The sequence below is a fragment of the Calypte anna genome, chromosome 14 (genome assembly GCF_003957555.1).
Source record: "Calypte anna isolate BGI_N300 chromosome 14, bCalAnn1_v1.p, whole genome shotgun sequence".
Classification (NCBI taxonomy): Eukaryota; Metazoa; Chordata; class Aves; order Apodiformes; family Trochilidae; genus Calypte; species Calypte anna.
The window spans coordinates 8,596,121-8,620,747 of NC_044260.1; the positions used below are offsets into that span (position 1 = coordinate 8,596,121).

General features: G+C 37.8%; 1 protein-coding gene across 7 annotated transcripts in view; it reads right to left on the minus strand.

Annotated features, from left to right (window-relative positions):
* The window catches only part of LITAF (lipopolysaccharide induced TNF factor), a 32,236-nt gene that overhangs the window by 6,386 nt on the left and 1,223 nt on the right, over positions 1-24,627 (minus strand). For 3 of the 7 annotated variants that reach the window (XM_030460114.1, XM_030460115.1, XM_030460110.1), the window contains exon 1: positions 1,792-1,889. The gene's annotated coding sequence lies outside the window, so the exon portion shown is untranslated. Of the gene's footprint in view, positions 1-1,398; positions 1,498-1,577; positions 1,648-1,791; positions 1,890-1,916; positions 2,167-24,627 lie in introns of those variants that run through there. The other 4 variants (XR_003988190.1, XM_030460111.1, XM_030460112.1 and 1 more) reach the window with 4 other exon arrangements.

Here is a 24,627-nt window from a genome sequence, read left to right on the forward strand (position 1 = left end):
GCAGATGCAAACAGGTTTCGGGTCTTTACAGCACCTGGCAGAAACTCCAGCATGGCAACCACCCCTCCTGTGCCTTCCATTTCTTATTTTAAAGTTCTGGTTTCAAATCTGAAGCACAGTTAACATTTACCAAGTACTACAATGAATGGTATAAAACTCAAACTGATTATCAGTCACTTTAAAGTCATCTACCAGAACAGAAATTCCCAATTAAGAACAAGATGACATCAATATTGCAGAACAATCTCTTCAAAATGCCGAGGATTGTGGAACTAATCACAGCTTTAGCTTTTCAGCTTGATTTTGCTAAAGTCCCTTCTGCTTGAAACATCACCCTTGAAGAGGTATTTGAACTACTACTCCATACAGCCAGTGCAAACATGTCTTGCAGTCCTGGGCACTACTTGAAGATTAGCCCAGGGACAAGAAAAAGGGAAGGTAATAAATAACACACCTCTGCTTAGTATATTTTTTTTAAAGGACAGAAGAGAATTGCTTAATAGCACAGCTATCCTAGCCCACCTCATCCAAAAAAATACATGTTGCCCTTTCCTTACTCTATCCTTTGCTAAGATTTTATATGGTTTAATTCCTTAAACCATTCCTCAGTCCTCTTCAGTAAAAATTCCAAATTGCTCTCCAATATTACAGGTAATTATAGGGACTCCATACACAGCAGAGTTCAAGACAGCTGCTGATCAGTAGCACCTGGAAAGAAACACAGGTTGAAGGCTAATTTTTTTTTTTTTTTTTTTAAACAATCAGGCAGGATATACAGGTTTATCAGAGCACTCGGTATTTTTGCAGTGCACAGCAGCAAGCCATAACATGGCATTTGCTTAGGCCACCATCTTGGTTACCTGAACTAACTTCCTAGTTTACCAGCCAGCTGAGAATTAATATTTTAAAGTTGTGTAAACTTCTCAGACACATGTGAGATAATAAACTTCAGTAATAATTATAAAAAACACTTTGATACACTATTATTTTAGTAAGACAAGCAATGCCGTTCACATCACACTGAATTTTACACAGCCAAGGCAGGAACAGGTTACAGGCGGTAAGTGTATTACTTTTACCAAGTAATCAACTATCTCATAATATTCTGAGAGTGGCTTCAGCACGGGTCCCGGCGAGGCCGGCAAACTCCCTCCCTGAGGCAGGGCTGAGTTATTTTGAAGTCAACTGCTGCTGCGCCGCTCCCAAGCACATTCCCTGAGGAAAAGGACACTTCCCGCCCGAACCCCGCTGCCGCCTGCCACAGTTGGGTTTCACTTCTCTCAGCTCGCAGTTTCGCCCCCGGCCTCAGACGCTCCCCCGCTCCCTCAGACGGGCGGGCAGGGGCCGCTGCCTTTTCCGGGCTGCCCCCTGACCCTCCCGCCCGGACCGTGCCCGTACCTCTCGGGGCACCGCTCCGCCAAGCCCCAGATTCCCTCAGCGTCCCGGGGGCTGCTGAGGGGACCGTGGGGCCGGGAGCGGCCCCGGGAAGGGTCGGCACTGGGTCCCTGGTAGCAGAGCAAAGCCCACTCCCCGCCCGTCGGCAGCAGCCAGGCTCCGGCGAGCCCAGCGTCCCTTACCGCTCCTGCCCGCGCTCCCTGCCCTCTGTTCGGGTGCTGCCACCGTTCCGTAGGGCTGGTCCCGTCCCCACCCTCCCTTTCCTCCTCCCCTTCCCCTGAGACCGCCAGCGGGCCCCCCCCGACGCTGCCTCTGGAGGGCGGTGCGCCAGCCCCAGCCCCGCTCGGGGCCCCGCTGGCCACCGGGAGCCTGGTGGCCCCGCTCACCCGGACCCACCAGCAGAGCCTCGGCTGCTGCCCTCCGAGCTGGGCCTCCCGGTGCCCACCCTGGCAGATGGGCCGGCGCCTCCGGGCACTGGCGGGAGGAAAAGGGACGGGAAACAAAGTCTGTGAGGTACAAACCGGCTGACGCTCTCCGCCGTGACTCCGCCACTCCTGTAGACACACGGCCAGTACCGGGCAGCTTCGCAGCTCTTGCCAAGAGGCTTACTCATGGGTTGACAAATTTAAACAAGGGATCTTCAGCTTTCCCGTAATCGGCGTACTCCACACTTGTACTCCGTAATCGTACTCCATACTTTGTAGTAAAGGAGGAAAAAACCTTCCCTAATTCTACAGCACCCCTTACGTTGCTAAGATTAGGCAACACCTCCTGCAAGAAAAAAAAAAACAACATTCTCAAAAAAACTTTAGAAGACACTGTGATTTTAACTGGTGCCTTTACCAGGCAACTGATTGGATTCAGTCTTCAGAGAATACTAAGTCACTTCTTCCTCCATCCAACCCAACAGCTCCAAGTTAAGACAAAATGATTTACTGGCCATAACCCTGAAAGGGATTCAACAACACCGTCTTCAACAGCAATAGGTTAGGTGAACCAGTAAGCAAGACCTAGCATTTAAGTACTTTAATCTACTTTACACTGAAGGGTGCCAGTAACCCCTAAGGGAACTCAGCAGGGATTGTGTAATAGGCCTTTTGGCTGAAAGCTTCTAAAATCTGTTAAAGTCCTGTTTTCTTGTTTAAATCTTTTCTTGGTCCCCTCATTAAGTAATGTGTATAAAGCTTCAATTGAAACCCACCCTAGAGCTGGGATTCAGGTGTCATAAAATAAAAAGGGCGCTTACTCTAAGTGACACTAAACCCAACAGTGAGCTCTGCAGTGAGTAATCTACTGAATCACCTTTCAGGTCAGGTCACTCAAGAGTTTTCATCAGCTACTGGAGTATGAGGGCTCTGGCAGTGTAGATATTCCCAGTCCCCCGATGTGTGTGTAGAGGGGTTTGATCTAGCAGTACTCAGCCCTTTCTACAAGTTAGCATTTGAACCCAAGAATAGAACTAGTCTCAGAGGTGAATAAATTTTCATCAAGAAATCACACAAACTATATTTGCTTATGGGCAGAATGGAGTAATTTTGGCTTTGTTGCCCTGACTAAACTAAAATTTGAATAATTGTTCTCTTTGCAACTAAACACTCTTCCAAAGCTGGCTACAAGCAGCTTAGAAGCCAGAGGAGAGAGAAGCTATGAGTGAACGTATCTCCTAGGGCAAAATAAGGCATGACCTTCAGCTGAAAGCCTTCTTACTGACTGCCATGCTCTCCTGTTTTTTTTCCTTATGTCAAGTCAGATGCTGGCTTTTATTGCTCCTTGGGAACCCCAATAACACTACTCCCTTTAGCCCTACTACTTTTTTCCACCAGAAGTACCAAATACAGTAGGTGCTCAGCACCTTATTACCAATGCCTGAGTGTATTTCCTCTTACTACCCTTCCTCCTTCCTACCTCTCCCACCATTCACCAGTTCCTTCCTTTCCAACCCTTTGTTAGAAGGTACCAGCTGAAGCAAGCACCAGCTTTAGCCAGCCCAGTTCCCACAGCAGCTGCCTGTGCACTGGGACCTAGAGAAGTTCTCTTCCTCAAGCAAACCAAGTGACTGGGTGGGGACCCAGGCAGCACCAACTCACTGCACATCTGAGGAAACATAGCCAGATCAATTGAAGATTTATTATCTCTCCCCCCCCATCCCCATAAGCTGTGTACATACTAGAATATTTTTGTCCTGAAAATTATAATTTGTTTTTTATAACAGCAAACCTATATGAAGAAAAAGCCACAAGGGAATTTCAGAAGCTTGAAGGAAGCTCCAATGCACTATGCTGTAACTATCACCTGTCCAGTGGCATGACCTGTGCCACAGCCACACCTGCTACATTTGGCTCTTACACTTTCCTCCACCCTACTGAGTCATCACCAGTGCTGCAAACAGCATCATGGAAATGTACACAGAATATTGTATTTTGTCACAACCCTAATTGCATGTACTGTATTGCTGAATGCCAGCAGATGTCAGCTTAGCCCAAAAAATGAAAGCATGCTTGACTTACTAGCTTTTGGTTTTATAACATGAAGTTTGCTCCAAAGAAGCTAAATTAATTTTAGAAGTCAATGTACATTTAAAAGCCCAGTAGCTGGTTTTCTTATACTGTAATATGCCCGTGATGCATAAAATACGTAAACCTTAAAACCTTAATGTCACCTTATTTTTCTCCTGCCTGGAAATCATAGGACTTGCAGACTTTTTTTTTTTTTTTTTTTTTTTTTTTTTTGTCATTTTGCATACACTGATTTTTTTGAGGCTAGAAAAAATTTCTATGAATTTTGGTCGTTTCAATAACAGATACTTAAGGAGAGTTGAGACCAAATGCAGTCATCAGTGTACATAGATTCACAGAGAAAGAAAGGCAGATACAGTAAATCAGTAAAAAATTTGAAAGAATGTTTCTTTGCCCCCCACACACATACTATTGCAGTACCTGATTCAAGTTGCAAAGCAAGTGGAACAAGAACTCCAATTTGAACAGTTAGTACAAACAAAATATAGCCAGTCATTTTGGTACTACAATTGCCAGTCAATTAGTCAATTGTAGTACAATTGCCAAGACCTACAATAACAGCTAAAATTTAAGCCACTAGTGGTTTTGCTTCTCACAATATAAGTATTTTTAAAAAGAAACAGGTAACCTTGGTGGAGTTAAAAAACCACCACCAACAACAACAAAAAAAATAATCCCCAACCCAAACAAACCACAATCTAGAAGAGTAACACAAATACTATGGAAGATTTACATGTAAAGTAATGCACAAAAGCAAAGCAGACCAAAAATCCAAAATTATCATTTCTACATGATTCACTGCTGCAAAAATCAATGGACTGAAAAAAACCTACTTCAAAGTCCCAAGGGCATGAACTTCCAGATGGGATCAATACTGATGAACAACAAATTATTTACACAAAAAGTTAACTAAACTGGAAAAGATTTATTACCTGAGCAAGTCAAAATTACCTCTTCCCTTCTCATATTTTTATCATCCTTTATCAGATAACTGTTCTGCTAGGTTGTTACTGCTAAGGAATTTGGATAAAAAATGTCTAGGAAGTAAAAAAGTTAAAGTTATTTCTACATATTTAACAAAACAATCAGTATATAGAATGCACAGTTTTTCCTTGTTTCTCCTTGATGATATGAATGATATGATGATATGATGATATTCTACTGATATGAAGATCAGTATTTAGTATGAGTATTGAATCTCTAATTATGAATGATACAATTTCTTCAAGTTTAGAAAATTGTCCCAAATCACATTAGGTCATAGGAGGAAGTATCAGATGGTTGAGAGCTTTTAATCAAAGAGAGAAAAATATAATAAAAATCTACATTTTGAAGACAAAGCTAGGAAAATGAAGATTAATGTTGTGTTTTTCCATTTCAATAGTTAAGAGATAGGCAAGTGGAACAAAGGAACTAAAGAAGTAAGAGAGCCTGTCTCTTCCAGACCTACTTGACTGACTTTCTGGAAAATACATTTAAGATAAGGCTAGATCATTACAAACCACATGTGTCCCCCACATTGTTTAACACATCCAACTGGTAAGCTAATAATCCCATCTGGTTTGAGAAATAGTGCATCAGTGGGGGGAAAAAAAAAACCAACAAAACACCCCACACACAAACCACAGACAAAAACAAAATATAAAACCTTTGCTTCTTTAAAATTGACCTGCATTTTAACCACTAATAAAATACACTTACTGTCAGTGCTACTGGTGTAAATCAATATTCTGTTCTACAGGTCCAAGGCACAAATGCAGCTGTTCTGCTGCCTCTTTAACTAACAGCAGCTAATTTTCAAGGGAGATTTTCTCTGACTAGCCAAGACACCATGTGACATGAGATTTGAGGTTCACACTTCAAGCCTCAAAGCTGAAACACTTTACTGTCCTTCTTGGTATTGCTTCCTGCTTAATTACCAACTCCCATAGTGTTATTTGATCATCATAGCAACTAGTAACAGGTACCAGCTTGCAAAACACTATTTCACTCTACAATCTCCCCTAGACAGCAATAGAGCAGCATGGTGTCAAAAGTGGTAAGAAAAGATTTATCTTTCCCAAAACACATCACATTTCATATAAAGAATTACAAGATGAATAACCATTCACTGTCAGTAATGGTTCTCTTAATATAAATACCAAAAAATAAATGGGTATGGTAGAAAAGCTTCACATTTAAAAATGGCAGATCCATCCTGATTAAGTCATACATTATTTTATGGATTCTCTAACAATGTCATCAAAAACTAGAGAGGAAAACTATGATTCTCCAACCATTTACCATACAAATTCATCTTCCCATTCCCTTGACAGAGTACAGGATGGATATGATTTTAAAAATAAAGCTACCTGATTATTTTTCCTATAAACAGAACTATAGCATGAGTTCAACTGCTGTAATGCCACTGCTGAACAAAGTGCTAAAATCACATCTTCTCACCCTTCATACAGAATAATGCCTGACTTACTGTGTGGCAAAGCTATGGTACAGTCTTTGCTGGCTCATGTTGTATCTGACCACTGAAACTATTAATCTAAACCTTACATTTAAGCCTTCTGTTGTTTTACTTAAGACAGCAGCTGGACTTATTTTAATGAACTGCTTTGATCCAACTCTGTGGATCTGCAGCAAACAAAGAATGATAGAATTATGCACAAGAGACTATTGTGACATAATAATCTTTCACACAGCTATCATCTGGAGTCCAGAATTATTACAGCCTACTTGGGAGAAAGGCAAGAAATAAAAAAATATAGAGAAATTAAGATTTTATTGCTAAAATTCATAGTTATCCAATGAGGCTTTCCTTCAGGCCTGAAATATTCACTTCTCAAAGCCTGTTCCCAGTATCATCCACCTACATCATCCACCTACATCATCCACCTACATCATCCACCTACATCATCCACCTGCAGTATGGTCAAAGCTGGATGCCAATAAATATTCAGTTTCTTGTGCTCCTTTCACTTCATGCTATAAACATTTGAATTTAGCAAATACTTACTGTAATTCTGGCTTAAAAACTAATGAGCAAAGAACTCATGGAATAGTTTTCCACATGTTCTTACAATTTCTTAAAGCTTTCAGAAGGGACTGGCTTACTTCCTTAACTCTGCTAGACAAATCAGAAGAAAAGACAGTGGAAACAAACTGTGGATGTTTTGAAGTATTACTACTGCAAGTGTAAGGGAGGCAGCCACACCTATCCCTACACCTACCTTGAAGTTCCTCAAACAGGAGGTGCCCATCAGTGTGAATGAGCTACCATCTTCCTTCTTTCTTAATGTTTAGTAATTTCCAACATAGCCTACAAGCCAGCAAAAATTCATCATCCAGGCATTATTTTGAGAATGGACATCTCTGGTTTATAAAAAGCTTTCTATACCACACAATTTACACAGAGAAGTGAATTAACTTGTATCAGCATTAAGTTATTGGCTGCAGTAGTATTTTAACTCCTGCTGGAAAATCTGCATAGTGCAGTTCACTTGCTATCAGATCATCAGTTTAATAAAATTGTTTCCATTTAAAGTTAATCACATTTGCAATTTGCTGCTGACAGAGCTTCTAATAGCTGTTAGGACTTCCAAGACACTGGGGGACTGCATATCCAGTTCTTGATCTGATCCTACTTTGTACTTCATCATACAATAGACCACTTAAATAATTATTTTTAAATCATTCTTTGACACTTCAGCTGGTGTTCTGCATCACACACAGGCTATAGGGAGATGGACACCCTTTGAATACTGATGCCAAGAACTCTATTTACTAACAAAAACACTAATGGAAAGTGAATTTCAAAGCAATTGCAGCATGCTGACAACTTGCATGTGATCATTTAAATCACTGAAGTACACCACTAGTGCCTAAACATAGAGATTGAAACTGAAAAATAGCTTGGAGCTATTTCAACACTGCAGAAATTTTAAATATATACAAATTTATATAAGTAAACAAATAAACATCAATCCTATGCAAAATGTCAATAAATGGGGAAGAGTTTTCTCAAATCTTTGTAACCCCACAAACCTGTGACATGAGTCTTCCTCTTACACAAAAATTGCATGATGAATAGAACAAACACATCTCTCTTCTGATAAGAGATAAGGATACATTGGAATTCAGAAGTACTTCTCACACCTTGTGCTTGAAAATGAATTATAGAAGCAGCCATGGTATGCTGCTAACAGTTTGCTCAAAAATACCAATCTACATAGGCCTTCTTTACTAAACCTGGTGATACTGCATGTATTTACAGAAAATCTATGTTCAGGATTTGGACATAAAATTAGCCTTGTGTCAACAATTAAACAATATTCTACCTTATTTTTCCAATTCAGTCTTTAACAGTGGGGCAGAAGGTTGTGCAGAAGGTTTTAGCAGTCTCAGTCACTGTCAAATCCACCTCTTGCTTTATTCATTGTTTCTCTTAATCAGATTCTATTAAAGCCTGTGCCTGTTTGACAGCTATGATGACACAAACTTTCCTTTTAATTTAAAATCTTGAAAAGTAGTCAGATATACATACAATACATCTGAAGAGCTTCATCCAGCTTTTACCATAGGATATGATTAGTTTGCCACAGACCAATGAAACTATCTTAAGTATTTTAACACAAATGAGAATAACCAACAGAGGTAGAAATTATAATAATTTTAACATTTTCACATGCACTTGCCTTCCAAATTCCTTTTTCAATTCTTTGGCTGTAGCCAAACCATACATGGCTCATGTAACTATATTGTGAAAATTTTAAAGCAAATGCATTTGTAAGGCAAGTTTAATTTATTTCATTGTTCATTTTTAGCCTTATGCAAAGTTAACAGTATTTCCAGTTGTTTGTCACTAATCTACCATAAGAAAAGCTTTGCTATATCAACGAGGTAATCTGACACTAATCTGTTTTGCTATTCTTTTTTTCATTACCTGGATCCAACATCCTACATTCTGCCCCCAGCTGCCCTACTGGTAGTCTCAATGTACGCTCCGAAGAGTCGGACTCTGTTAATGCAGATCTGTACTATTATTTTTATTAGAAAGGAAAAAATTGCAAACCACTGAAGAAGTGCAAAAATGAGGACATTTTTCTCTTGGAAGACAAATTATCCAAGAGTGATACAGAGAATAAGATTCCATTTTAAACTATAACAATACAAGCTACTTACTCCAGGAAAGCTTCACCGAAACAGTATCGTATCTGAAAAGACAGACAGCATTCACAGACAAGAAGAATCTCTCCTTTTCTTCTTGTCCCTGATAATCTGTTGTTATACAAGCTTTATGCAAATAAATACCTTTAGTTACTGTCTCCATTATTAGGTGATCTAAACACAGCAAAAATATGCAGAACAAGGAATCAAAAAATAATTAGTCTTCTGGTCAAAAAGATGTTATTACTGTCCTAGTCATTTAGTATGACTGTAGTGCACATGGGTCAATCTGGGTTTACAAGGGCCTCTACAATGTTACATGTAATTATCCCACAAGAATGTGTTCTTTTAAATTTTGTTAATGGAAAAATGTTGAAAAACTACAAAAAAGTGCTTTTGCTGCAAGTATAATATGGTGGACTTCACTTAATATTTTCCTTCCCCATCTGTAAAAAATAGGTCTCATAAATGAAGCTTCAATAGGCTGAGCAGCTCTTTGGAGATCCTTTAGAAACAAATTGGTAAGTTGTTTTAAATCATTAATTATCATTGGTCATACCATAAATAGAAAGGAACAGATGAAGACACTGGCTCTTAAGGCACTGACTGGAAAGCAAAGTGCAGGGCTGATGTTATTTTTTACAGGAAGGAAACTACACTGTGATAATACCAAAAATATATTTCAGACTTCCTCCTTGTTTTAAAGACTGGAGTTTTTTGTAGCATGATAAGAATAGATCAAATGTATTCATTCTACTGCCTATTCCCTTCTGGTGCTAAACTTCTGATTCCTGTAGAAAGAAAGGCCAGGCAAGTTCTGGACACCTTCTGAAGACTGAACACTTTCTTACTAGGTTTTATGGAGCAGAAAATGCTAATCTATTCTATGGCTGGGATATTTTAGGCAGTGGATGAAGAGAATAAAAATAGAATTATTATCATAGCCCTTGAAAGGCTAAAGTGACAATGACACAGCAGGCTTTAAAATGTTCTGCAGACAAATTAAGAAAATTGAATCTTTTACTCTTCCACACCTATATTTTAAGTGTTTTGGGTTTGCTGCATGTTTTGTTGTCTAATAAGCAATGCATTTCACAGGAAGGATAATGTTTTCACACTGACAGAGTCCAAATTCACATCAGTCCAGGGGCTTTTCCAGGATTCCCATAGAAAAGGCAGATTTTTCATGTTCCATGGACATGTCTGCAGCAGACTCCATGTTGTTCCTGCCCCCTCCTCCCTCCCACCCTTCTCTCTCCTTCATCAAGTTTAGAAGGCAGTGATGACTCTTCAGTCACAGCCTGATTAACAACGTTTCAGATCTGCTTTTTCCCCATACTAATGCAGATTGTATTTACAGTTGTGATCTGACCTCAATGATCGAGAGCTATACTTGGCAAATGATTTGTCAGCTCAAATACTTGAAACTAAGTATTTTAGATACTTAGCTTAGATATTTAGATATTATTATATAAGTATATTTTATTTAGATTATTCACATCTTACATGTGAATAATGTCTCCTATGATGCCTATTTCAGTTTCTAGATGCTTTTAACATACAGAAAGAACATCAGACACATGTTTATTGAAATTACTGATAAAGCAGTAGGAAAACACCTTTCACATTTCATGCTCCTGGTAGGTCAGTTCATGACAAGACAAAACCAGGTAACTTATAGTTTGTAATTTTAATCTGTAAATTTGAAAATAAACATGCTAGTATATTTTAATAGACCACTTTGCACATTTCTAATTTCTATGTAAATAAGCACAGTGGTTAATAAACACATCACAGTAACTCCAGAAAAAGGGAACACTGGTTGACAACCTGGTTTAAAGTAAACCCATGGATGGTCACATACAGATTGTGTTAGGGACAGATCAGAAAATCAGTTCTGCCTAAGTGTTAGGCAAGAGCTATGTCTCTGATAGAAAAGAACTGAGTTTTCTTGCCATTTGTCACACCTTTAAGAGAATCGAGTTAAAACACCTCATGGGTTCATCAAAAGTAATTTTACTGGCAGTTATTTCTGAAAGTGCCACATCTAGGTCACATGTTTTGGAATATTTTATAAGAGAATAATTTGATTGGATAAAGTGCAAAGCAGTACCCATCCAAATGAAATGACCTAGTTTCACTTTTATTTCAGGCCCCAAGGAAAGATTACAATGTTCTAGTAACAGTATGCTATGAGCAACTACTTATCTCCCCTACTAATACAACCCTGCATTTTTTTGTTGAATTGAATGCTTTCAAAGGTCATGACTCAGATCCCAGGAGCAAAATCTGTTGCCACTTCCTTTTAATTCCTGCGCAAATCTACTACTGCCTAAATCATCTCCCTTCCCTCTCACCAGTGTACGTAACTATTTGTCCTAACTGCATGCCATAGGGCTGCCCAGTCATTACTGCACTGTACTCAGAACAGGGCAATGCCTAACATCAGCTTTTTGTACTCAAATAAAGAACATGACTTTTTTTATCTCCTGTCCTATCTTCTTTACTGGTACCCACCACAGACTATGTCAGTTGAAGTATGTTCATAAAGACTCAACCTGATTAAGATCCATTCAAGACCAGTTGCCTTAGAAGTTCAGGACACATTATTCTTTGAGGGCTTCTGAAGTGAAGCCAGAATAATCCTTGGCATTATTCCACTGCCTTTGCTAAAGCCACAATATGAGTTACAATTTTGCTGAATTGAAAAGCATATTACTAACAAATGTTGAAGAAAACTGCCTTTAATTAATGCTGGCTCACAGGAATCTTACAAAGGTTTGGAATATGAGGAAATTTTGTATCTCTTATTTGCTTTGGTAAACACAGACACTGTCCAAGTATTTTCTTCATCAAATAAACATGAAAATTATCTGTCTTGCCACTTCTATCATTGCTTAACTGTTACACAGATGCCACCCTAAAGATAGAGGAATAAAGTTAGCTAGTGTTAAGCAGACCTTTTGAACTCCCAGAGTATTTGTGCTTAGCACTACTTTTTAAAATGGATTTAAATAGTATCTGATCTAGCTGATCCAGCCTCACATCTTCTTGATAATACTGTGCTTTTGTGGAATTTTGTGTCCAGAATCATTTAAGGTAACGCAGCACTAAACCTCTTATTACCATACTTTGGTGTAGAAAAAGTGTCCAGAGAAATTTTAAGTTCTTAGAAGACTCAGACCAGAAATAAATCAGATTCACCTGAAGACTTTCCTTTTTTTTTTTAATAACTTTTGCTGCTATTTTAATAAGGAAAGAAAAATACTTCAATATAAAAAGTTTACATAGAGGAATGAAAAAAGCATATAAGATTTTGGAAGGATATATTAAACAAAAGAGATACATAGAGCAGTTCTGTGGAAAGAAAAAGTATTTATTTGCTTTTCTGTATTAATGTTTCATTCTCTTCTACACCAGAGAGATTTGATTGTGACAAAGTGAATCCAGTTGGCTCAGCAAAAAGAAATAAGGCATTAATGAGTATCAGATTCAGAGGAAATCCTTTTGGCTTTAAAGAGAACATTAGAGTTGCTGGCAGTGCCACTTTTTTTGTTAGAAGTAGCTAATTTGGATACATGTTAAATCAATTTGATTAATGGCTATTATTCAGCAGAAAATTACCAAGGCACTCCCACCCTTGTGGTGAACTAGCTGGCATTGGCCACTAAGAAGAAAGGTCAGGCTTGAACTGATTTACCCCCTGAGGTAAAAAAAAGGGTAATGGAAAGGGAAATGTCAAACAAGTTTTCCTCAAAACTCCCTATATACCACCACTACTGATCAGACATTCAAGCCCAGATGTTGTCCTTATTCCCATCAGCAAGCACTGTTGCAGCCCTAGAGGAAACTGAATAATAATTTATGTATATAAATACAGGAATGAAACTGACTGATGAGGTCTAAAGGAATGTGTATATTTTCCCCCTCTAACAATTCAACTCTTCTCTGATCTGACTTGTGCACATTGATTTTTTTCTGTGCAATCAATTTCATTTTAAATTGCTTCTAGGAGTTATTTGGTTGCTATAGGAGCTCCACAGTTTCTCTGAGCTATAGGGATGTGCAGTTCATCTACTTACTCAGCTTCTCCTGTTAACCCCATGATGTTGAAATCACCTCAGTGAAAATGTATTCATTTCTCCTACTTGCTTTGCCTGCCTTGCTCAAACACTATAAAAACCTCCCATGCACAGTGTTTTTATTATATTCTGGACTTACCCTGGTTTATTTACTGAGTTTTCATTTACCTTTGTTTTTCCCTTAATACATTAGGGGTATAATTAAAACTGCTACTTCAGCCTCTTCATCTTACCAACTTCCTTCAACAACAGTTTTTAATTCTGGTAGTTTTTAATCTATTCATGCAAAAACTGATTCAAAGATTATTTTCTGGTTCTCCTACCTGCACTGGATCTTCATTCTTAAAACCTTTTCTAATCTACCTCACTTCATTTTCAACTCATAATCTCTATTTATATGCTCCTACCTCTTATCTGCTGATGGCTCATCAGTTGCTCAGCAATCTCCACTCTCCACCTCTGCAGCCTGCTGTTTTTCTTTCTTTTGTTCATTGTGGACAGGAAGGCTTCTGCAATGCAATATCATCAAATATTTACATAAAAGTTTACCATGTGTCTTTAGAAAGCAGCCAATAGATCTATGTAGTTACTGTTACATTAGGATCACTGCCTATCATGTTGACCTTTCCTGGTCATTCTCTACTGCCTTGAAGAAGCAGCTGGGGGTAGCCATGAGACTCTTTGTACAGTACAGAGGATTCATGCCTGAGCCTCTTGAAGCCATCAGAAAAACAGTAAATCACAAGCACTGGTACTATTAGTTGGTGAATATGTACCAGGTGGGTACAGGTATATTCTCCTTTTCCCCAAAACAAAGGCTTATTTATTTTCAGAAACACTTCCCTGATACACATTAACTGTTTTAAAAATAGTATCTCTTTTTAATCTAAACAAAATCTGCATTTTTAATTAAAAATTCAATATTCTTGCTCAGCATGTTTGCAGAGACAATTCAAATGGTTCCAATAATCCTGTATGTGATTAAGGCCCTAAGTATATAATATAGAAATAATTATGAAACAAAAGATTGTACTGTAAGAAGACCAGCTGTACTTGTCAAGTGCAAACAAAAGCATAAAATACATTCTAAGTCACTAAAAGCTTTTGCAGCCTCCATAGAGAGGCTTCATTGAGAGAAAAACTACTTTTTTCCCATTATTTTCCCCATTCATAAGATTTTTCTATAAACTAAGAAAATCAGTAAACTTCAGACTATCAGGGAAGATCATAATAAAAAAAAGCTGTGTGTGCCATTTTAGATACACTATTTAAAAGGACATAATAACCCTGCTAGTATCTCTTGGTACAGAAGAAATTAATACTCAAACCAGCTTCTCATTCTGCCTTTACAACTAAGTCTAGAGACAACTGATGGTGTTTGAACTCTTCAAACATACAAATTATGCACATAGGGGAATATCTGAGTACCAAAGAAGAAGCCAAATAAAGTAAATGCTTAGTAATAAATGTAAATTAATTGACAATATTAGTGTTTATATATATAAGGCTTGTTGGACCCTTTTATATGTTCATACAAAGGAGGCAGAGTAATAAGCCAAAATATTTACAGACAGAACATGAGCCATATTGAACTGCCAGTATTTCAATCTTGATTTATTTCCTGTACAAAGGAAAAGAAAGCACAATCCTCATTTCCCCCCTTGAGGCTGACAGCATACTAGTAACTTTAGAATCTTCTAAAATCAGCAATCAAGTGGTTAGTCTAGGACAAAACAAGGAAACATCTGTCAAAATAATAACTGCAATACACAGTCTTTGAACTGAATTAGCAAACTTCTGGAAAACTATTGAGTCCACTGCTTCTTGCTGTTCTGCATTCTTCCAAAGGTTCATAGTAAGTGAGATTAATCAAAATTTAAGGGTTTGCAGTGGACATACTAACTGGAAATAGGGTGCTTACTTGCACAGAGCCAGGTATACAGATCTGACATGCTAGTGAGGTAAAGCATTTCATGCAACTGAGGTAAAAAACTTCATGAGCAGCTGGATTTACTTGATTTTCTAAAGATTGTTCAGTACTCAGCTCCTCAAAGTCTCTTAACCCTTGACTGCCTCCAATGACCCCTGATGCCTTGGCTAACTGTACCTGAAAGACTCTGGGAAGAGATTTCATTGCAGTAAATTCAGCACACCAGCTGCTGCTTCTTAATGGAAGCAGTTCTATTATCTATCAAGCTATGAAATTCACATGCATGAACAGAAAAATGACTACCTGCCAGCTTCTGTAAAGAGAGAAGGCATCCACCTACCTATCCCTGCATACTTCTGCAGCTACTACCTTTTGAGAATGGCATTGCAGCCCAAAATGTGCATCCTTGTACTTTGGCTCTTATCAAACCAGTTGCACTTTGATTTCAAGGTTGTGCAGAAGTGGATTGTAAAGCTTCATAAGCCCAAATTATAATTACATTTAAATAGGCTATTTATTTTGAAGAAATGCCAAGACCCTGATCTTATACAGTTCTTACCTGCACTAGAACTGTGTGTTGCTCGTTTTCCTCCAGCAGAGTGCAAGTTTAAAAATATAAAAAGCAGAAACAAAAATGTTACAATATACAAAGCAAAATAAAAACTAAAAAATCCTGAATGCTTGCAGAACTAGAAAGTAAAGACAAACATAAACAGCAACGAAATTCAAAGACTGGTATTTTTTGGAGAGGAGGGAAATACAATTTATTAGTTTGTTTTCACCACAGTTGTTCAAACAGAATAGAAACACAAAGAAGCTGTGAAATACCTATGTTTCTAAAATGTGCCATGAGATTCAAAATTAATAGTGTCATATTGCTATCATGGGGAATTAACTTGTGTGCTGCTGTGCTTAACAGATGTGGTAGGCTGCTGACATCAAAAGAAGACAGACAGTAAAAACAGCACTGATGTGCTAGATGAAGAATTATTAATTTATGACTCTGCAGCTTTGAACTTCCTGACTCTCTTTGAACTGTCAGCTTTCAAAATACTTGCCAGGGTGCTGCTTTTATTCAGGCTATCTTCTCTGAACACTGAGTCTAGAAGTGCTTTGACTTCTCTTGGAAACGTGCCTCTGATGGGAGGTGTGGGGACAAAAGGGAACCAGAACTGCTCTAAAGGGTCTGTACCAGCCAGGATAATGCCAAAAGGCCACTGATGAGAGTTCTTTTCATCCTGACAAGCCCAGGAAGAAAAGCCAGTTCAGGAGCCTTAAATTAAAACTTCTCTGTCTATCCTTCCCTTCATTGAGTAACTGTTTTTTCACACTGGTACTCACTAGTCTGTAGTTGCCTCCAGACCCGGTCCAACCACCTTCTTTTCTCATTTTTAGTTACTTCAGTATATAAATTCTTTGAAGCAGGGACAATATTTACAGCATAATTTGTACAATGCTAAGCTTGCTGGAGTACCAATCTGGTAATGTAATTAGCACTACCTTTTTATACACATGACACCTAATACTTGAGATACCAAATTTAACTGTCTTTGAATCCCGAATTTTTTTTTCCACTTAAACAGCTCAAGTTTCTTGTTGAAACTGAAATTTCTAAAATATTTAACTTAAAGCACTAATATTATTTCTGTAAAAAACAATTGATTTAAGTGATGTAAAAAATCATGTAATCATGATGTAAAAAACAATTGATTGTGCAAATTTTGCATTTGCACAGTAGCTTACAAACCATTCATTTAGCACTTTTAAGTTTTATTATTTATCTAAGTTTGGATTAATACTCTGTTTGGCTACAGATATATATGTAATTAATTTCCCTAGCAGTAAGTCCCCTGAGTAGCTGTGTGGAATTTCAAAGTTAATATGGACAGTCAGGGATGTTCATATTGTCTAAGCATTATCTGTTTCATATGTTGAAAATAATCAGCTGAGGTTTTGGGGTTTTTAATAAACAGTTGGCACTTATTTTTTTTCCATCTGCAACTTACCTGTAAATTTCCATCAATAGTACAAAGCTATCAGAATTTACTCTTTCTACCAGAAAGGTTTTGGTCTAATATCTTCTTTGGGTGATTGCTATGAAAGAAATGCTTAAAATTTAACACAGGTTCACACGTCCAAAATTTACATGCAGTGGAAACATCTTACTAAGAGCATTGTATGTTTTGCATATGCAGTGTATTTGCTTTTCCCTCCACTTATGATGCATGCTGAAAAGCCTATTTACAGAGAGTCACATATCTTACACCAGACACTATCACAGACAAATGGGGATCTGCTTTCAGTATGACACTCCTCAGGAGAGACATTAGAAAAAGGGTATTTCAGAACATGACATTAATTTACATTTCAGTTTCCTTTTATAAAACCCCTCATTTTGGATTTTTAACCTTGTTTGTCTCTAAACTGCAGCCAAATCTATTAAGCTTGTCAGCACTACTTTCCTGAAGGAAGTAAAAGAAATAATCACTTCAGAAAGGAAAAAAAAGAGCTAGCAGTAGTGCTCTCTGATGAATTGTACCTATGGCTACACAGTTCTGCTGTATTTAATAAAATCATAATGAGAAACAGTGTCAACCTGCTTCACTCATTTGGTACTTTCTGACATCATTTTGCTGTCTCCTCCCCAGAGAACAGGGTATTAAAAGATGAATAAAGGCCCTTGATGAATATAAACATACGTGAATCTAGTATCTTGAAACAGAAATATTAATTACCAATACATTTCATGCTCACATGCAGAGGGTATTATAAATATCCTGGGTTTTAAAGCTATGAAAATTATATTCCCAAATTAACAATGAATTAATTTTATGTGCTCTAATAGTGAAGCATTATGGAAGAGTTATTTAATTGCCACATAGTAACAAATGACTCTTCATATATCAGAAAACCATGGCATCAGTCACATTCTTATTCCAAATACAGAAAATGTCCATATGCCTCATGACTTAAACTCTGCTTTTGGGCATCTCAATTTTTAGTCAAATATAGCAGTCATTGTTTTATTTGCTTAATTCAGTAAAATGGAAGTCTGGACAAACTAGCACACAGGATATGCACACAAAGTGATATTCATATGTATTTAAAACCCTTTCTATAATCACTGAGTTACAGTCCCATTTTCCAGAAAATTCAGTGACAAGATCCTGTAGCAGTTCTCTCATGTGTAGGCTTGGCAGCTATATAATTGAATAATTGTATTAGTCTTTCAGCTGAGCAAATTAAAATATTTAATGAACTTGTATTTTATAGTAAATTCTGTGTTTCTATTCAACTATTTAACATTGCTAGCAGATGACTAACTGTAGATAATAAATAGCATTGATAACCTTGAACAGGTCTATAGAAATGACATAGACAGCAGCTATCCATAATGCAGTAGAGCAATTTAAAACCATGTAATTGCCAAATGCACTCCGCATATGCATAGGTAATATATTTAACTATACTTTTATAAATGGATTTTTAAAGCAAATAGGTACAGGAAGCTGTAACTACCAGGAAAGTCATGCATAAAGAAGCTGAGGTTTTGTGTGTTCACATAGATTAACTAAAAATAGACTAGCTAAGGTAAGCAAATATGCAGCTGAGTGAAAAATACTGTACCAAATACACATCTTATTCAGATATTTCCATTCAGCATGAAAAAGCAACATGACATCCAGAAGACCAACCTGCATGCTAATATTACTAATGTCTACAGTAACATATCAGAAGACTTTGATTTCATCAATTTATTTTGGGAAACTTGTTGAGAGACACAAAGAAAAGCTGGTGACTTAGGATTATTACTATAAAGTTACTTAAGACCACGTATTTGCATGTAATGTAATCTCCTTGGACTTTGAGCAATAGGATGGAACATGGCTGAATGTGACATGAAATGCAGAAGCTGTTGCAATATGTACATATCAATATACAGTGAGCAGCAGTCCCTGTTCAAGATCAACAAGTGCCTTTTTTCTCTAAGGTTAAGGAGGAGTCATCACGGTTAGAAATGTAAAGCAGGAAAAGGTTGCCAAGTGAACATTGTAGCTCTAAGAAAATAACACATAATTTTCGTGTCAGTGCAACTGAACAATTCATTCTCTCCAAGTCAGGCAATCTGGAAGGTTGATCCATGTTCTCACTCACCACTCTGTTCCCTTTTCTTCCAGTTTATACCTGGTTTCAAAGGACAAAGAGGGACATGTCCTACTTAAACCTTTGAGGCTGTTAAATTGCATGATTCCATTGCACCTTTGACATATCCCTAAGGATACACCTTTAAGCAGAAACAAACTAATGCTCAGTAAGTTTGCACATTTAATTTTCCTGAGCACCCTCACCTAGACAAGCTGATTCTAATGGCAAGAGGGAATGCTTGGAAGCACTTGATACAGCCTGACAATACTGTCAGAAGAGGACTGGGGCTGGAACCTCTGCACTCCAAACCCCCATAAGCACAAGAGACAGGAGGATGCAGTTAACTGCAGAAGACAAGAGAGCTTGAGCATAAAGGACAGTAATAGAAAGTTAGATTCAGTAGGCCTAGTTGTGGGGGACATCCCTATCACTGCCTTGGCTGGCATCTTCCCATCACAGGACAAACACCTTCTTATTCTTAGCACATCTACACTATGGATATCCACAGGTGACACTCTGGATGTCAGATTTCCTTTACAAGGCTTTTTTGTATTAATGTAGGAGTTAGAAACAGGTCTCTCTATAATGATCTGTTTACATTTCTGCTCAGCACTGTAAAAAGGAAGTTGTGTCTAGGAGGCTTTCTAAGAGCCTTGAAATCAGCTGGAAGCCTGGTCTGAGTGCTGTATTGGGTCTGTGATAATCTGTAATGTCACCTTTTTGGAACTGGCTATTGGAGTCTGCTCTGCTACAAGCTAAAGGTAAAATCACTGGATTCCCTTATGTCTCTATGTAATGCACTGATGTCTTTTCCAAACAATTCTTGGTTTTGCTTGCTTTAAGTAAATCTAAATAGTGATTGAATGGCTCAAGAGCCATATAATACAGATTTTTTTTTTAACCCTCTGAACTCCCTGGTCTGTAGATCACACTCATATTCTCTAGTGTTATGACCCACTACCAACAATTCATTCCTGTCATCCATAGAAGTACAATGTATATGTCAGTTACAGCTGCTGATCTTATCTAGTAAATCACATTCCACTAGACATTTAAAAAATAACACATTAGTCATATACCAGAGGAAATACAGAAAGCATTTCAGGCCTTTCTGCATCATGAGAGGCTGGAGTATCAACTCCATCAAAACTATTAATTTAATTTTTTCCTCTATTTCTTCAATATTCATAGTCAACTAAAATGCATGTTTGAAATATACACATGAACACCAATGGGCTGGAGGCATTCTGCACTAATATATATATATATATTTGTAATCTGAATAAAACACTGAAAAGAAATTCAGGCTATTAATACAACATATCTGTAGATATGCAGTTTATCTGGCTACAGCAATATCAGCTTCGAAGAACATTTTCAGTTTTGGAATTCTTAAATATAGTTGAAGAAAAAAGTTCAAATATTTCCTACAAAAGTTGCCTTCCAGGGACTAACTGCTGGCTGGGGACCTCACCATAAGGAATACTGTGTCTTTTACAGAAAAAATGCAGTGCTGTTTTGAACTCTTGTGCATTCACCCAGGGGAATATGCAAGGCACTTTGTATTGTAAAAAAGATACCTTGTCAGTAATGCCTAATGACTGGTGGGTAATCCTGCAGTGAAGTCCCTTTATCTGACAGGACTGCACACATGGATGACTTGCAGCAAGATTACCCTAGCATGGTTGCTAAGCAGCAAATGTCATGCCTAGAAAACATTTGATGCTGACAGTTACTGTAAACTGTTTTGTGGAGAACAGCTTTACCAGTGCATTAATTCTACTGCAATAAAGGATTTTCTAAACTAGAGCTTTTCAAAACAAAAACATGATTAAAATCAATTTAATACTGAACTGTCAACATGCACAACTTAACCTGAATTTCTCAACAGAAAGATTTATAAAACCAGAATGCTCAAAGCTGAGTCAATGCGACAGCTAGGCCACTAAAGAAAAGGCTGTTCTGCTCCTTGCCCACAGATTATAGGCCTGGATCACAGACACTCATAACTCTGCCCTCCTGAACTTAGGAGGAGTTGACACTGCTCAAATAAGCATTTTAGCTCATGAAACAAGGAGGTAAAATTGTAATTGCAAAACAGACAAGCACAAATGGACACTTCTTGTTCACTGCTGACCATGCAGGTTTAACACCTTTAATTCCTTTGTGTTCAAGCCCCCTCTCCTCTAAAGATTTGCAAGTTTGTAAGTACAGTGCATCACCCCTCTCTCCTTGTACCTTGCTCATCATCTTCAGACAAAAAGCCAGCCCTCCTAGCATGTAACAATTATGTTTAAATATAGCAAAAGATAACGGATTTCTCCTTTTGCACATTTTGAAGTGTTGCAAGTAAACAGGAGATCAGTGCAGAAAAGAAACAGAAGACACTTCTGTGTCAGTATGATAAATATTGCCACTGCTCTTTCAAGGCAGAAGGCAAGGCATGCAAGCAGGAATACCTCTTGTCCCAAGCTAGGTTCTATGCCAAAAAGGGCTTCAGCCTTCAGAAACCTGAAGCTAAGCTTATGGTCAAATGTGTTTTAAACAATCTTTTTTTCCTGGCCTAGACTCACAGTCTGTCACTATGTCATACCACTTACAACACTAATGAGAATTACAGAATTCATCACAGCCATTACCACTGTCACTTGAGAGCTATGTTTCGAGGGTTTTCTTTTAAAACATGTGAGGTGGGTATTCCTAAAGGGGGAATTGATGCTGAAGTGAATTGATTCTACTGTTCAGATGCACAGTGAGTCTATTCTCACACCAACCTTCCAAATGCTTTTACAGTTCAAAAGTCATAGCAAAATTATTGTAACGTGCAGCATGGACACAGAAATTTATATACATAACTAAAAATGGATATTCAGAACTTCATAGGATAACCAGTGATGTAACTCTGTAATGGTTGCTGAACACTTTAAAATCAAACATGCAATTCTCTTATTCTCAGGCCTATCAATGGCCTTCCTTCTCTTGTCACTGGTTTGCAAACACACCACATTATCTGAATGTGATGAAAAATTAAAACATTCATATAAGTGGAACCAGTCCGATAATTTCATTACTTCCTTCGATATGGACAAATACATTGGGTCTCAGGGCTTATCCATTTGCTGTCTAATGCACTAAAGCTGCACTGTTACATTATTCTGTAGCTTTAGCTTTGTAGGCATGAAAAAAATACCCCAAGTTTGGATACAGCAAGGCAACATAAACAGTCAACTCTGTAATACGCCAGAGAGCAACCAATATGCTGCATGTCAAACAGCTGACAGGCAAAAAAAACCCCTCAGACTTCTAGCCAACAGCTGGAGCTGAGGAGATCTCAGCTTCACCCATGACAAAAACCAACAGATGTTTTCTCAAGCACGAGTCTATGGGAAACTTCACATCAGAAGAATGCAAGAAGAGCTTCTGGGGCATGTACAGCATGCCTTGGTAGAAGAAGCAAGTCTTGCTTTAGCATTACCACATGCATTTTATAAAAATTTTAAAAATTCAAATTTGACCTGGACAGAGTCTTCATTAACTTCCATTCCTCTCCATGTGCACAGATGGATTAATAATTTCTCATTCCTTTCTTTCAGGGGAAGTAAGAAAAGATAAAATTTTCCTCCCAAGTTGCTGGAGAGTTTCAGCTTGGTCCCCTTTTCTCTGTGACACGTGCTCTCCAGTGGGCCTGCCAGTAAAGGTGCAGGCTGTTACTTTCACTTCCTTGAACAGAGACAGTGGCATTTGTCCTCTTTAAAACCCCTCTCTAGAAATGCAGAACAGTTAAATTAGACATAAGGAAATGTTCTGTGTGGACTACTCTCTTCCCTGGATACACTTTTTAGGGTGCAAAGACAATTTCTGAACACTTTTTGCAGCAAGTAGTGCCACAAAACAACAGAAAATTGAACATGTATTATAGGTGCAATATATAGCTGTTGCATATGTGTTCTTTCCAAGTAGGAATGGACAAAGCAAGTTTTTATTTTACTAGTTACCAATTCAGAAGTAACACGAGGTATGCCCCTAATTACAGGAACAAATACTGGCAGTAACCATTCAAAATTTAAAGTTAATGGATATACAAAGAATATACTTAAAGGACATAGGGGGTAACTAACAGAGGAAACACGTTAGCTATCTGAAAGCTTTTGAAAGACAAGGAGTGTGTAATGTCAATCAACAAGGGACATTATTTCTCTCTAACAAAATAAAATAGAGGCAAATCTTAATTTTGTCACGAATTTCTCTGGTTCTGGTATAGTCCCCAAAGAGAAACCAAAGAATATCTGTAATAAGTAAATCTTAAAATCAACATTGCTGGTAACTATCAGGTCAGAGAAGTTCCAGCAGAGATAAGGATGACCTTGACTATGATCACAAATGCCCTCAAAATTCTTCTGCAGATAATTTCCAGGGAAGTCAATAAGCATATGATGAAGAACGTTTTGCTTGATTGCTTTAATTGAATCTGTCAGTATGCTTCACAAGCTCCTGGTGGATTTTTTTGATGCTGTGATGATCAGAGGCCACTAGAGCCTTCTCCCTGCTGTAAACCTTAGGTATTCATAGGTGAAGGTGGAAAAACAGAAGTTGTTAAGCAATTCTGATGGTTTAACAGCCCTGTACATTCTCCACCTAAGACTGGAAACTTTCCATCCTATAAGCCTGTGAAGGTCAAGCAGCCCATTTGTAAAGATAAACTGATGTGAATGAACTTGCTTTTTTCTCTGCAACTGACTAAGCAGGAGTTATAAAATCACTATTAAAAAGTTTCTCAAATGAAAAAGGGTTTTCAAATTATGCCAGTAGAGATTGCTGGTCTTCTCTAAAGACTGCTCTATTACTGGATGGCTTTTACCAGTCAGCTCTGTTATAATTGCTTTTGTGCTGTTTGTACAAAAGGGCATGAGCCTTCTCACTACACCCATGGTTACATAAGTAAAATAGGCACCTCTGTAAAGATTAAGATACCTAAATGGGATTTAGACATCTTATTAAAATATTGCCCCAAAGCTTACTTCTGTATCTGTTCACTTGACAGAGGGATAAGTTACTGCCACAGCCAATATTGCTTTGCCAGGCAATTCAGACAATTAGTTACTAATAGTGAAAGTAACCCAGTGTCAATGCCAATGTTCCACTTCCTTTCAAAACCAATTCTGAACTTTTAAAGATGTGTTTAGTAGTACTTGATCATCTCTTCTACAGTGGCTGATGCATAAAGACAATAGAAACTGATATTGTGATACATTCATGAGATCCAAAGCTTAAACAAAATGTTAATTTTACATTAAACAATAACTTTTCTAAAATGGCCCTTACTGGCCATGGTATCTCAGGTATTCCATGCCTGAGATACATATATATTCCATATATATTCCATATATTTGTGATTAAACCA